Here is a 14,005-nt window from a genome sequence, read left to right as displayed (position 1 = left end):
AGTTATATTTTGATCCTTACCACGTTACCTTCAACAATATATCTGTATTGATGCTTCCTGATTTTTCGTTTGTTTCAGGCATCATATATTGACCTCTCACTATGGAAATTGAAGATTTAGCTCTGTTTTTTTCCTCTTGTCCCACCAAACACATGCACCCTTCCCATTTTCCCATCCTCTCAACATAATTATAATTTTGGTTAGATCAATATTCAATGTTTAAAATATTATGGCCATGTATGCTATTCAGGTCTAAGCCATTATAGTAAATAACTTTTTGGTTTCTCTGGAATTATCACACATGCCTTTTGCTCATGTGTATGTTGGCTATTTCATGTACTTATCACCAATTCGGCCCTAAACTCTCCAAAGATTGTCTAAATTTCCTTTCATTCACATCAGATATCCTTTCAATTCATCTTCTTAAAGTAGTTTTTTCCATAGCCTTCTGAACTGCTGATTGGTTTCCCTAGTTGGTACAAAGCTATTATCCTGAGACATCCTTTCATCATCAATTTAGGGATTCCCTTTGTATCTCTTCCCTTTGGGACTCCTATTTCCTGTATTCTATTCTTCCTCTTTTTTGGTTTAACCTCTAATTTGGGTGAAGTACATCCTCAGTAGCTTCTTGAGAAAGGGGTAGTGGGAGATACATTTTTTGAGACCTTGCCTATCTGAAAATTTATGTTTGGAATTTCACTCTTGATTGATAGTTTGGCTAAGATTTTTAGACTACATATTTGTTATATATGACTTATTTTTTTTTTTCCCTCTGGAAATGTGTAGGCTCTTCTTTGTCTCCTGTGTTTTGAAAGTTCACATTGATGTGCCTTGGTTTGGGTATTTTAAATTATTTTTCCAGGGCACTCCCTTTCAGTCTGGAAACTCATTGCCTATACATCTGAGAAATCTTTAATTGGTGTTAGAGGGTCTTCTGTTTCTGGGATTCCTATTATGGAGATATTGGAGCTACTGAATTGGCTCTTTAATTATCTTACCTTATATTCTTCCTTTTCCATCAGTCTGGGTAGTTTCCTTAGCTCTTCAGTCCTTCTGTTGAGTTTCTCATTTTCACTCTTGTATTTTTAATTTCCTAGAGCTCTTCCTTGTTCTTTGAATGTGCCACTCCCCTTTTATAGCGTCCTATTCTTGTTTCATAGATATATTCTTTTAGTTCTGTGAGCATATTAAAGTTATTTTTAAATGTTTTCCTTGTATGGCCTGTTTCCTCCCCACTGCCACCCCCTGTCCTATTTCTTTTTGTCTCTGTCCTTCATGTTGGAGACTTTCCTAAGCTGCCTGGTAATTCTCAGATATCTGCTCATGCTTAGGAGCCAGGGACTAAAAATCTGTAGAGGATGTTTGTACACTGGAAACTTTTCTGTAGGGTTATCCAGCTATGCCATTTGCTGTGGAAAACCCCAATGCCAATTTTTAAAAACTATTTTCTCTTGAACCAGCCAGATACCTTTTATAGACCCTACCACTCTGCTGACTGGAAGGCAAAGGCCTGGTTGCTGATGTTCTAGGAGCCCAGTGCGGGTAGCAAGATGGGAGTCTCAACACTTCATATGTGTATGTTCACTTAATTTAATGTGGTATCTTGGCCTTCAACTGATTCTGTTGTTCTTCAGTCCAGACACCTTTTATTTTGTGCTCTACAGAGAATAAACCTCCTGTATTCTTGAGAAGGGGGAAGGGTAGTCACCTGGGGGCATACAGGCAGGGAAATAAGCTCTAATTGCTTCTTAAATAATTCTTAACCAATCTAACTTGTTTTACCTTCTCCATCCCCAGATCCAGAGGCATCAGTGCTGCTCATCTCCATGCTTTTTATTATTGTGTTAATTCTCAGCTTTCTCCACTGTCAGCTTAAGATTGAGCTTCAGCTCTACCAAGTCAGTGACCATTTAACCAATTGCTTACCATTTCTCCAGATTTTGTTGTTGTGGTCTCTTCCCTATGTTCCCTGCCCTTGTTGTTTTTGTTTTTTATGAGGTCTCTGACCCTGGGTAGCTAACTCTTGCTCTCCTGTGACTGCTTTCCCTCTTCCCACCACTGCCTGCTCTCTAGTGTCATCACACTGAGGTCCGGGGCAGGCTATAGCACCTTCAACTCCTTGGCACAGGGAGTTTTACCCAATTGCAGTGGGACTGTCTATGGAAGTGATCAAGAGCCATTTTGAGTACCAAGGCCAGCTCAGAGATTAAACAGAGGAAAAAGAGATGACTTCTGTCAACAAATTAAGAGAGGCCATCTGGTAGGAGGTGGTGTCTGAACCAGTTTCTGAGAAGACCATTGATGTTTCAGTTCAGTTAAATTCAAATTCACATGTTCTGTGAATAAGCAGGCATTGGGTTGGGATACAAAGTTGCTATAGCATAGGGGTTTAAATAGGGGGTTCCAGATAATGCCTGCATTTGAATCCTGGGTCCTTGATTACTGACTGTAATTTGCTTAGATTCTATAATCCTCAGTTTCCCAGTTGAGAAAATGGGGGTAATAATAGTACTTTTCTCAGAGGTTGTTGGGAAAGTAAATTAAATGCAAGAGTGCATATAAAGTAGTCAAGGAACTATAGCATAGTATATATAGACAGTGGCTCAGTATGCAGACTGTGCCAGAACACCTGGATCTGAGTCCTGGCAGTGACTTAGTAGCTCTGAGAACTTCTTGGGCAAGCTACTTAAACTTTCTGTGCCTCAGTTTATTTATCCGTACACTGGAGATAATGTACTGTCAGGATTAAATGAGGTAAGGTGTAGAAAGAACTTAATACAATGCCTGGTGCATAGACAACAGTAATACTTGTTAAAAGGAGTATAACATGTTACTAGGACAGCCCTTGAACAAGAGTGCCTGTGTAAATCCCACATCTGTCAACAACTAGGTGTCCTGGGTCGAGTTCCTTAATATTTCTTTGCCTTAGTTTCCTCATCTATAAAATAAATAGAATCATACCCACTTTGCAAGTTTGTTGTGAGGATGAAATGAGTTAATACATACATAGCACTAAGTACCTGTAAGTGTTGGTTATTACTATTGCACCAGATTTAGTTGTCTTTCTTTTCTTTTCTTTTCTCTGTTCCTATTCTCTTTTCCCTTTCTCTCTCTTCCTTTTTTCTTTTGTTTCTTTCCTCTCTCTCTCTCTCTTTCCCTTCCTCCCTCCCTTCCTTCCTTCCCTCCTTCTTTTTTTTTTTTTTCTGTTCCTTGTAGAGCAGTTCTAACCCACAGGCAGTGTACCCAGAGTAGCCCAAATTAAGTTGTTTTTCTTCCATTTGCTTTTTCCCTAGTGTATTCCACCAAGGGAGGATTCTGTCACAAGTGTACCTCACAGGTCATGTAGCAGGGATGTCCTGGGAACACAAATTGAACCCGGGCCTGCCTGATTTCACAGTCTGATCACTTAAACTTATCACAGACTACTCTATCCTGCTGCAGAAAAACTGAGGAGAAAGAGCAACTTCTGCCAGGGTATAGAGAATGGCCCTGTCAGAGGAGGTGGTGGTTCAGCCAGGAGCTGAGTCACTCATAATCTCCTCTTCCTGCATTAAAAGGTGGTGTCAGGAGGAGACCTTGGAGACACTTCTGCCAGAGGCAGGGGCTGCTGGATCCCCCAGGAGGTGATGGGAGAGGAAAGCCAGGCTCTTCTGTGGGTGTCACCTGCCAGGCCCTGGCCCTAACAGGTGTGTAGCTCAGAGCCCAGACTGAATGTAGTGAGGACAGGAGGCTGCAGACATCACTCAGTGGCCTGATAATTGGATATTTCTATAACGACAAATTACAGTTGTTTCTCTTGTCATCAGTGTGAAAACATTTCCGAGGCCGTGATTTCCCAGGAGGGGCCGTGGTTGTTATCCAGTTAAGATTATGGAAATGCTGGCATAGGGGATGTGAAGCATGGCTGAATGAAGCTGTGTTTCTGCAACACTGGCTTCTGGGTATTCGGCCCTAATGTTGAATGCAGAGAGAGGATCAGGCTCCTGTCATAACATTATCACTGTTAATTCTGCATGAGTGTCATGTTGAGATGAGCTGGGAGCCTTGTAGTTTGTTATTCGGCTTCAGTCTCTACTGTTTTTCAATTTGACCAAAAGACGTTGTCAGATATAAACATCAGTGGAAGGTCCAGCTGTCCTTTGCTTGGAAAATGCTGAGAATTCACAGTGAAGATTCATCTTGGAAGCTTGCTCTCCAGTCACTGGCCTGTTACCTGAGCACTGATGTTCAAACATGGGTAAGAAAGTTCAAAGTGTCCGCTTTTCTGCTTTGTCCTCTCCAGGAAGTCAAACATCTGCTGTCCTCCAAAACTTAATCCTCATTGACAGAAATTCTAGAAGATAGGCTGAAGCCATCCTTGTCCTAGGGCTTGTTGGGGCTCCAGAGGAGAAAAAAAGCCCTTGGATAGAGGCAGTATCATGTTCATTTAACCTTTCCAAGTCTCGATTTCCTCATCTGCAAAATGGGGTTGTTTTGAGGCTTGGTGCATAGCGCTTGACATATGGCATGGGCTACATGTAAGTGTTAGCTATGAAGAATAGGTGTTTCAGAGCTCTCAGGGTTTGAGCCCTTCTTGGCCTGAGAATCCCATGGAGATGGAGATGCAAGCCTTTCACAGGAGCCAAATCATTCTCCCTGTCTTCTGTGTTTTTCTGGGTAGATCGGCCTTCATGACCTGTCCTGGCATCCCTGCTTTCCCCAGTCTGGCTCAGTTGCTTGCAGGGAGGACCATCTGCCTGCAGGATCAGACCCACCTAGGTGCTGAGCTGGTCCTTACTCAGGGCATCCATTCATCCAACAGTCCCAAGCATCAGTGCCAGATGTGACAGAGATGAAAAGAGCGAGGCCTTTGCCCTCAAGGAGCTCACAATCTGGTGGGAGAGATGGGCATGAAAACAGATTATAGCCACACATTGTGAAAGCTCTGAGGTGGACATAGAGACAAGAAGAGGCCCTGTGGCTGCAAGAACCAACAGCCCACCAAATGGGATGCACCCTTGACAACAGGGTGGAGCTGAAAAGCTCCTGGACTACACTTCCCAGACCTCCTTGCAGCCAGGCATGACCTTGTGACTCGTTCCCACCAATGGGATGTGGGTGGGAGTGAGGTTACCACTCTGGCCAGAAATCTTAAGAAGTGGGTGTGCCTCTTCCAGTCCCTCTTACCCCTTTCATCAGCTGGATGTAGACAACTCTGAGACCCTAGGGGTTATGGAGCCAAAAGATGCATCTCTAATTTCTGCATGAAGGAAAGCTGCTTGCCAAACAGGGATGCCTACTTTAGACTATGCTGGAATGACAAACCTCTATTGCATCCAACCACTGAAATTTACGAACGTGTTATCTAAGATTATCCTAATGGACACAAATGTCTAATCCAACGGGTGGCTTCAGGGAAGGATTCCAGGAAGAAGTGATACCTGGGTCTTAGGTGCTAGCTGGGTCCAGGAGCTGGCAAGCAATGATGGGGGTAGTGATAGTGTTGAGATGAGGGGCAGGTGGAGGGAGATGGGAGAAACTGGGAGGATATTTCAGGCAAATGAACAAATGAAGCATGGAGTGTGTGTGTGTGTGTGTGTGTGTGTGTGTGTGAGAGAGAGAGAGAGAGAGAGAAGGAGTGGTCTGTGTGTGTGTGCACCTGTGTGTATGGTATGGGTGACAACAGGAAAGTTAGTGTTCCTGGAGTGTCAAGAGTGGGTGCAGGAGATAGTAAATAAAGCTGCAGGAATTTGTAGGGGACACTGTAGAACCTTGTGTACCAAGGAGTTTTAATGACTCCTGTAGGCAATAGGAGAAGCCCAATGGAATGGTTTAAAATAGACAATGGGATCAGATTGTGATTTATAACGACTGCTTTGCTGGAAGTGTGATGAATGGATTAGATAAGGTGAATCTAGAGCTAGGGAGACCAGAAGGCAGTTAGGAGGTAAGTCGAAGCCTCGTCCAGGAGAGGCACAATGGAGGCACAGATGGGCAGTGGTGGAAGGGGCAGGAAAACTGGGTGGTTGATTGGGTTGGTGGGGTGCAGAGACAGAGCATTAAAGATGAGGCCTGGGTTTGTAAAGCCATGTATAATTTTTACTCATACAAGTGAATAGGAAAGGAAAAGGCAATTAAGTTTTCTGTGAAAGGAAGTGGGCATGGTGGCATGTGCCTATAGTCCCAGCTACTCAGGAGGCTGAAGTGGGAGGATTGCTTGAGCCACTCCAGCCTGGGCAACACGATGAGACCCTCATCTCTAAAGTTATAATAATAATAATAGTAATTCTGTAATAGGAGAACTTGTTTTAATTTTGTTTTTAAAACTCTCCCTGTGTAGCATGTCCTAGCTGCCAAACACTTTTCTAAGCCCTTTATGTATATTAAGTCATTAATCTTAACAATAAATCCTTGACTATCATGGGTACAACGACTTGCCTCATTTTACAGATGAGGAAACTGAGTCACAAAAGGTTAAACACTTTGCCAGTTGGTAAGTGGCAAAGTAAGGATTTGGACCCAGGGAGTCTGTTTCCTGGTTCATGTTCCTGACCACCATGCTCTGTTTCTTGTTTCACATATGGTACAATGTCCCAGTTAGCCTCCTTCTTGAACCCAAGGGCCTAGGTGGAATTTAGACACTGATGCTTGAACCTGAATATTCAGTGACCCCATCTGGACACTGAGATCTGGATTCTAGATTTTCCCATTCAAGAATCTGTTCTCCAGGCAGACTATAGGCCCAACTCCAGACCTGCACTTTCTCAGCTTCCTCCATCAACCCTCCTCAGCCCCTTCCCATTGCTGAGACCCAGCATGACTTGCAGCCTGGTGCTCACAGCTGTGACACCCTTGGGGCCCCCATAGCCCCCAAAACTAGGGCACCTGCCCAAAGCCACACAGTCAGCAAGTAGTTAGGTTTGGATTCAAACTGAGGTCTGTCTCCAAAACCACATCTTTTCAACTATTCCCTGTGGCTTCCCCCATTCTCCCCAAAAGTCTACACTCAATCCTCAGGACTCCAAGATCAAGCCCAGGGCAGTTCCAATTCTCCTTGGCAATACAGAGTAAGACCAAGAATGCCAAGTCTCCGTCCTTGGAGATATTCTTATCCTCCAGGAATGAAGTAGAAGGGAAGCAGAGCCCAGGCTGGCTGTCCAGGTAAGCCCAGCAGGCCGAGCTGCAGCTCATGGACTTTGACTAATTTGTTATTAATTTCTTAGGAGCAGAGAACAACCCTAACAAGATGCAAAAATCAATAGCTGAGGGAAAGACAAAGCAACTTCCTGAGTACAATGTAAGGGAAGAAAGTGGTTTTTAAAAGATGTTGACAAACTATTTGCTGTGCAGCCTATAAAGTGGCATTGATTCATATTTTTTTTCCTAAGTTGAAAACAGGAGAGTGGTAATGGGCTAGGATAAGGGGTCTGGCTGGCCTTGCAATGCCAAGATAATTATTGTTTAGTTAGGAGCCTAGTGATTTTTTTTTTTAACTTTTCAGAGGGAGAAAGAGCAATTGGGGCTGAAATGGGTTTGTAAGTGATGGAGAGAGATAAACATCAATTAGCAGTAATGGCATTGGCTAGAAAAAAAACCCTCTACAACCTGAAACCCAGTGCCTTCCTTCCTGACTCCTTTATGCTCAGCAATGAGGAGAAAAGCTGAGTACAGGGAGAGAGTGAGCCCTGTAGAGAAGCAGTCCCCAACCCCTGGCTGCTAGTTGGTGGCCTGTTAGGAACCGGCTGCACCGCAGGAGGTGAGCAGCAGGTGAGTGAGCATTACCACCTTAGCTCTGCCTCTTGTTAGATCAGCTGCAGCATGAGATTCTCAGGAGCACGAACCCTGTTGTGAAAGGCGCATGTGAGAGATCTAGGTTGCGTGCTCCTTATGAGAATCTAACTAATGCCTGATGATCTGAGGTAGAATAGTTTCATCCCAAAACCATCCCCCACCCCCCTCCCATCTGTGGAAAAATTGTCTTCCATGAAAACAGTCCCTGGTGCCAAAAAGGTTGGGGACTGCTGCTGTAGAGGGATGGGGTGGGGCAGGAGATCCCTGGGTATGTGGCCTGTGTGAGGACCATACTCCAAGCCTGTGTCTAGGCTGCCCTGTTCTACTTTTTTCTTTTTTCTATAGCACCTAGACCTTTCTGAAAAAATTATATTATTTGTTTATTTATTACATATTTATTTTATTTATTGCGTGTCTTCCCTCCTCGAGAATGTAAGCTCTGTTAGAGGAAGAGTTGTTGTCTGTTTTGTTCACTGTTAGATTCCTACCTTTTGGAAAAGGGCTGGGACATAAAAGGCTCTTGATAAATGTTGGCTGAATGAATTAATGAGGCAGGACCAGTCTTCAGAGGTCAAACATTCCAATGTGCTTCTTCACAGTTGGGATGACAGTGTGGGTGACAACAGGTATGTTATCACCCCCACTCTGAATCTGTCTCCCAACTCCTTTTGTCACCCACACTGTCTGTTACAAAACCTTGAAAACCATTTGCTCTGCAGCCTATAAAGTGGAGAATAAATGACTTTGTTGCATTGATTCTTTTATTTTCCCTAAGTTGAAAACAGGAGAGAGATAATGGGCTAGGGTAAGGGGCCTGGTTGGCCTTGTAATGCCATGATAGTTATTGTTCAGTTAGGAGCCTAGTGATTAAAATTTTTTTTTTTTTGTATTTTTTAGAGGCACAGAGAACAATTGGGGCTGAAATGGGTTTCCAAGTGATGGAGAGAGATAAATATCAATTAGAAGTAATGGCACACCGTCTGTTACAGTGTGGGTGACAACAGGCAGTTGGGAGACCGAGATTCAGATTGGGGGTGTGACTTGCTCAAGGAGCGCCAGAGCTGGGACTGGATACTATGTCTTTGAACTGCAACCCAGTGTTCTTTGTTCGTGCTGTAATTTGACAGAGGGCAGAGATAACTTCATCTGTGTCTGCTATATGCCCCTCACAGCTGTACCTAGTTCTCCTCATTCCCTCTGTACCTGCCTACTAGCCCAGAAACTGCTGGTTCCCTTTCTCCTGTTACCGCTTCTTCTCTTCACTGTCCTCCCATTCGTCTTGGTCTTCAGGTCTCAGCTTTATTATTACTGCCTCTGGGATGCTCTTCCTGATGATCCAGATTAGGCCTGACCCTGTTTGCTGTTCCCAAAGCCCTCTGCGTGTCCTGGTCCTTGCACCCAGGAAACACACTGAAATCACCTGGCCCATTGCCTGTCTTCTTTGCTCAGGTAGGTGCTACGTAAGGACAGTTTTTGTCTGTCTGGTTCACTGCTATTTCCCTAGGGCCTAGAATTGTGGAAGACATTCAAAATATATGTGAGGACTTGGGAGGGTGGGGTAGGGGGATTGCTTGAGGCCAGGAGTTTGAGACTGCAGTGAGCCATGATTGTGCCACAGAGCTCCAGCCTGGGTGACAGAGAGACCCTGACCCTGAAAAAAAAAAAAGTGTGATGAATGAATAATGAAGTTAATTTGCTTCTCCGTGCCTTAGTTTCTTCATCAATAAATGAGGACTAATAGTATTTACTTTGTAGGGTCCTTGAGAGAACTATATCCGGCATGTAATAGGTGTTCAGTTATTAGCTTTGCATCAATCCTGGGAGATAAGTATTACTGTCTCTATCTTATAGTGGAGAATCTGAGTCTCTTAAAGGTTAAATTACTTGTCCAAGGTCATGTACTCAGTAAGCATTAGGACTTGAACTCTGGTCCATCTGATGCCGAAACTTGAGCTCCTCCTGCACGCACCACTGCCTTGCCCTGGCAAGCAAGGGAAGCTTATTTGCTCCTTCAGCTTTAACAGTGCACTGGAAATTGTCTGGTAAATTTGGAGTCCAATACCTGTCACAGAGAAACTTAGAGAAAGTTTATTTAAAAGTGCATTTAAAGATATAGTGAGCTCTGTTGCTTCTCTTACCCCTATCCCATCCTAAAAGCAGCTTGGCCTGTCCTGTCTGTGGACCTGGTCTCCACCTAGATGAGGGCAATAACTTGGCCATGATTTTCTCCTGGAGACTTCGTCCTGCCCTGGGAATTCCTGGGGGCAGAGTGGGCCTCCAGTGTTTGTCCTCCTTAAAACCTTTCATGCAGGGCGTGGCAAAAGGAAGTCAACCTATGTTTTCTCCTATATTCCATTGAAATGGTGAAGTACATCGACTAATTTTTTTATTTCAGTTTTTTTCTGTTGTGGTAAAATGTGTATACCATAAAATTTACCATTTTAATCATTTTAAAGTGTATAAATCAGTGGCACTGAGTACCTTCACAATGCTGTGCAACCATCCCCACCATCCATTTCCAGAATTTTTCATCATCCCAAACAGATGGCTCTCTACCCATCAAACAATAACTCCCCATACCCTCTTTCCTCCCAGCACCTAACAACCACTATTCTACTTTCTATCTCTATGAATCTGGCTATTCTAGGTACCTCATGTAAGTGGAATTATAAAATAGCTGTACTTTTGTGTTTGGCTTATTTTACATAGCATGTTTTCAAGGCTCATCCATGTTGTAGCATGTATCAGAATTTCATTTCTTCTTCGGGCTAAACAGTATTCTATTGCATGTCTATCCTACGTTTTATCTTGTTCATCTGTCAGTGGACACTTAAGCTGCTCTCCCCTCTTGGCTATTGTGAATATTACTGTTAGAACATTGGTGTGTAAGTATCTGTCTGAGTTCTTGCTTTTAATTATTTTGGGTACCTTGGAGTGGAATTGCTGGATCATATTGTAATTCCATGTTTAACTTTTTGAGAGGCCAGCAAACTTTTTTCTACAGTAACCATACCAGTTTACATTCCTAATTTCTCCACATCCTTAATAATACTTGCTCTTTTTTTTTTTTGATAGTAGCCATCTTAGTGGGTGTGAAGTGTTATCTTATTGTGGTTTTGATTTGCATTTCCTTAATGGCTAGTGATATTGAGCATCTTTTCATGGGCTTATTGGCCATATGTATGTCTTCTTTGGAGATGTCTATTCAGATGGTAGCCTCCTAGTCCCCTGGGTACAGGATTGGAACAGAGGGAGTGTCCTGTTGTCTGTCATTGCCCTGCCTAGGGCATGTGGGCATGCATAGCCACTGACCAAGAGGCTGTGATTTGGTTGGGTTGGTATCTTCAGAGATGCAGCAGGAAAGGGGTACTACATGCCCTGTGGTCTTCAGGATGAGCTAAGTCATGGTTCGCAGGGGAGAGGTGAGGCTGTGATGCCAGTGAGTCCTTGCACAGACAAAGTCTCCAGGGTGGGAGAATGGCAGGGAGGGTGTGGGTGGCAGATACTGAGTTCAGAAAGGGAACAAGTTAGTGATAAGAAAGGCTAGTTATGGGCTGCAACAGCCACTGTGGTCCAGGAGGGAAGTGGTGTAGGGGTGAGTAGCCTGCATCACTGAGAGAGTGAAGTGTCTACTCCACCATCCTGCAACCAGTCCAAGGCACAGGCTTCATATCCCTGCAGCTTCTGCTTCTGAGTTTCCTGGAACCTGGGCCAATCAAGTAGCTCTGTTCTCCCATCTTCACTCCATCACATCCACACTGGGTGCTGATGTCCAGCAGTGGGAAGTTTGCATGTGTGCATGCATGCATATGTGTAAGGTGCTCCAGAGTAGGAGGAATTAGGAGAAATGTAAGCCAAGACAGGAGATGGGGCTGCTGGTATTTGATGTCCCACTTTTACTTGATAGCAAATTGGTGTTTGTTTCTGAGCCCAGGCTCTGAGTTTTGCTTCTTCACAGCCAAGCAGGGAGAGCAACGGACTGGGAGTCAAGACATGGGAGACCTTGTCTTGGGTCTGCCTCTTACCAAGTGATAAGGGAGTTTAAAGTATTAAGAGAGGTTCCCACACATTAGCAAAAAGAAGTTCTCTCTCTTTCATCTTGGGGCAGGACGAAAACGGGACCTGCTTCCTGAGTCTGTCCCTGTTGAGTATTATGGTGGCCACTGTACACACTGACTATGCCCTTGCAATTTAGCTAGTCTTCCTTAAGTATCAAAAGTCACCTTTTATTCAGGAGTTTGTATATACACCAAAAAGATTAGAAAAGAAGTGAGCTTATCGTATTTCACTTACTCAATAGTTAACCTAGTTGTTAATTGTATTTAACATCAGCCATAAATAATATGAGGCACCATTTCAGAATGGGCTGTATGCTGACTGCCAACCCTGCCTTCCTGGGGTAGCACTGACCTCAAGACAGAAGCAACTTTAATCACCATTCAGTTCCCTGTCATCTGCTTTGTCCTGATTCTGCATATTCTGTTGAATCATTTCTGCTTCCCTTGTGGCCCACAACCTGTACAGCCCCACACTGGTCATTTCCTTGTTCAGAGTGAACACTTCACTCTCCCCAAACTCTCAGGTATTCCTGCTTTAGGGGATCAAAATTTAGTCTTCAAGTTAATGGAGTTTTCATTCCTGTGTTTCTAGCTATTTCTAATCCTATGTGCTACTGCACAGACTGATGTAACGGGGAAAGATTGGAGGTACGCTATTCTCTCATATGAAATGACAATGGCTACTATAAAACACAGTGTCAGCTCAGTTCTCACTTGGGCTCCCAGAGACAAGCCCAATAGACCAGGCCCCAGGATCAACAGCGGTCAGTTTCCAGACCTCACTTTATCTTACTGTTTTGCCAGGGTGTCATTCTGGCAAATTCCTATTCCTCCAGCGCCTGAGTGGATGGGATAACTAATATTATGAGTCAACTTGACTGGTCCACATGGTGCCCAGAAATAATGTTTAACATTATTTGTATGTGAGATGTTTCTGGATGAGGTTAACATTTGATTTGGAAGACTGAGTAAAGCAGATTGCCCTCCTCAGTGTTGGTCAGCCTCATGCAATCCATTGAAGGCCTAAAGAGAAAAAAAGACTAAGAAAGAATTCTTTCTCTCTGACTGTCTTTGAGCTGGGATATCAGTCTTCTGCCTTTGGACTTGGATTCAGACTGGAATTTATACCGTTGACTCTTCTGGTTCTCAGACCTTTACACTCAGACTGGAACTACACCATTGGCTCTTCTAGGTCTTTATCTTGCTGGCTACAGATCTTGGACCTCCCAGCCTCCACACTTGTGTGAGCTAATTCCTGATAGTAAATCTCTTTATTATTTATCCATATATCTGTATCTATCTACCTACTTTATTGGTACTGCTTCTCTGGAGAACCCAGACTAATACAATAGGGCAAAGTCAATTGGGCAGGGCTAGGCAGGCAGACACTCCAATTTGTGTCTCTCCTCCTTTAGACATACAGACCAAAGGTGGGTATTGATCAGAGGGTCCTCTGATATTGATCTAGCTTGGTCATTTTATTTTTTTTATAATGTTTTATTCTCATGTCATTTTATTTTATGGGCTTGGTTGTTTTTGCAACCGACCTCCTGCCTGGCTCTCTGCAGTTTTTCTGAATCACAGCTGTAGTCCCTGGGAGGTCCTCTCTCCAGGGGGCGTTGGCAGAAAAGGGAGCATACGTCAGGGGGCTGGGCAAGCTGGCAGAAACCTTCTTTGTCTGTTTAATGTTTTATTAGAGTCCATGTAGCAATGTATATAAACAAGTCCCATGGTGAGAGAATTCACAATAAATTACTGCCTGCAATTTCCTGTTTGGCAATTGATCTTGTAGATTGGAGACTCAAGATGGAAACTGCCTGGTATTATTATCCCAGCTTCCATGTTGAAGGGCCCACAAATTCCTTATGAATCCTACGACGTCAGAACCACATGAAGCCTTAGAGACCAGACAGTCTAATTCCACATAACGTTGATCAGGCTCAGAGACTCAGAAAGGCCTGAGGTCACGTGGCAAAGAGAGGCATAATCCTGGGTGTGATATTAGTTCAGCTTTAGCACCCTGAGGGAGAGATTTTAATAGGTATGAAAGATTATTTTAAGACAGTCAAAGTATGTTATTACTTGTTGAGGGTCTCAGAGCAATTGGCCTGCATTTTCCCTCCCTGTTGTTTCTTAATGTGTGTTTATGGCCCACCCTTGGCATTTTTTTTTTTTTT

Source organism: Mandrillus leucophaeus, unplaced genomic scaffold (assembly GCF_000951045.1).
Source record: "Mandrillus leucophaeus isolate KB7577 unplaced genomic scaffold, Mleu.le_1.0 Scaffold920, whole genome shotgun sequence".
NCBI classification, from domain to species: Eukaryota; Metazoa; Chordata; class Mammalia; order Primates; family Cercopithecidae; genus Mandrillus; species Mandrillus leucophaeus.
The sequence above is the reverse complement of the archived record's forward strand: the minus strand, read 5'-3'. Positions refer to the sequence as shown.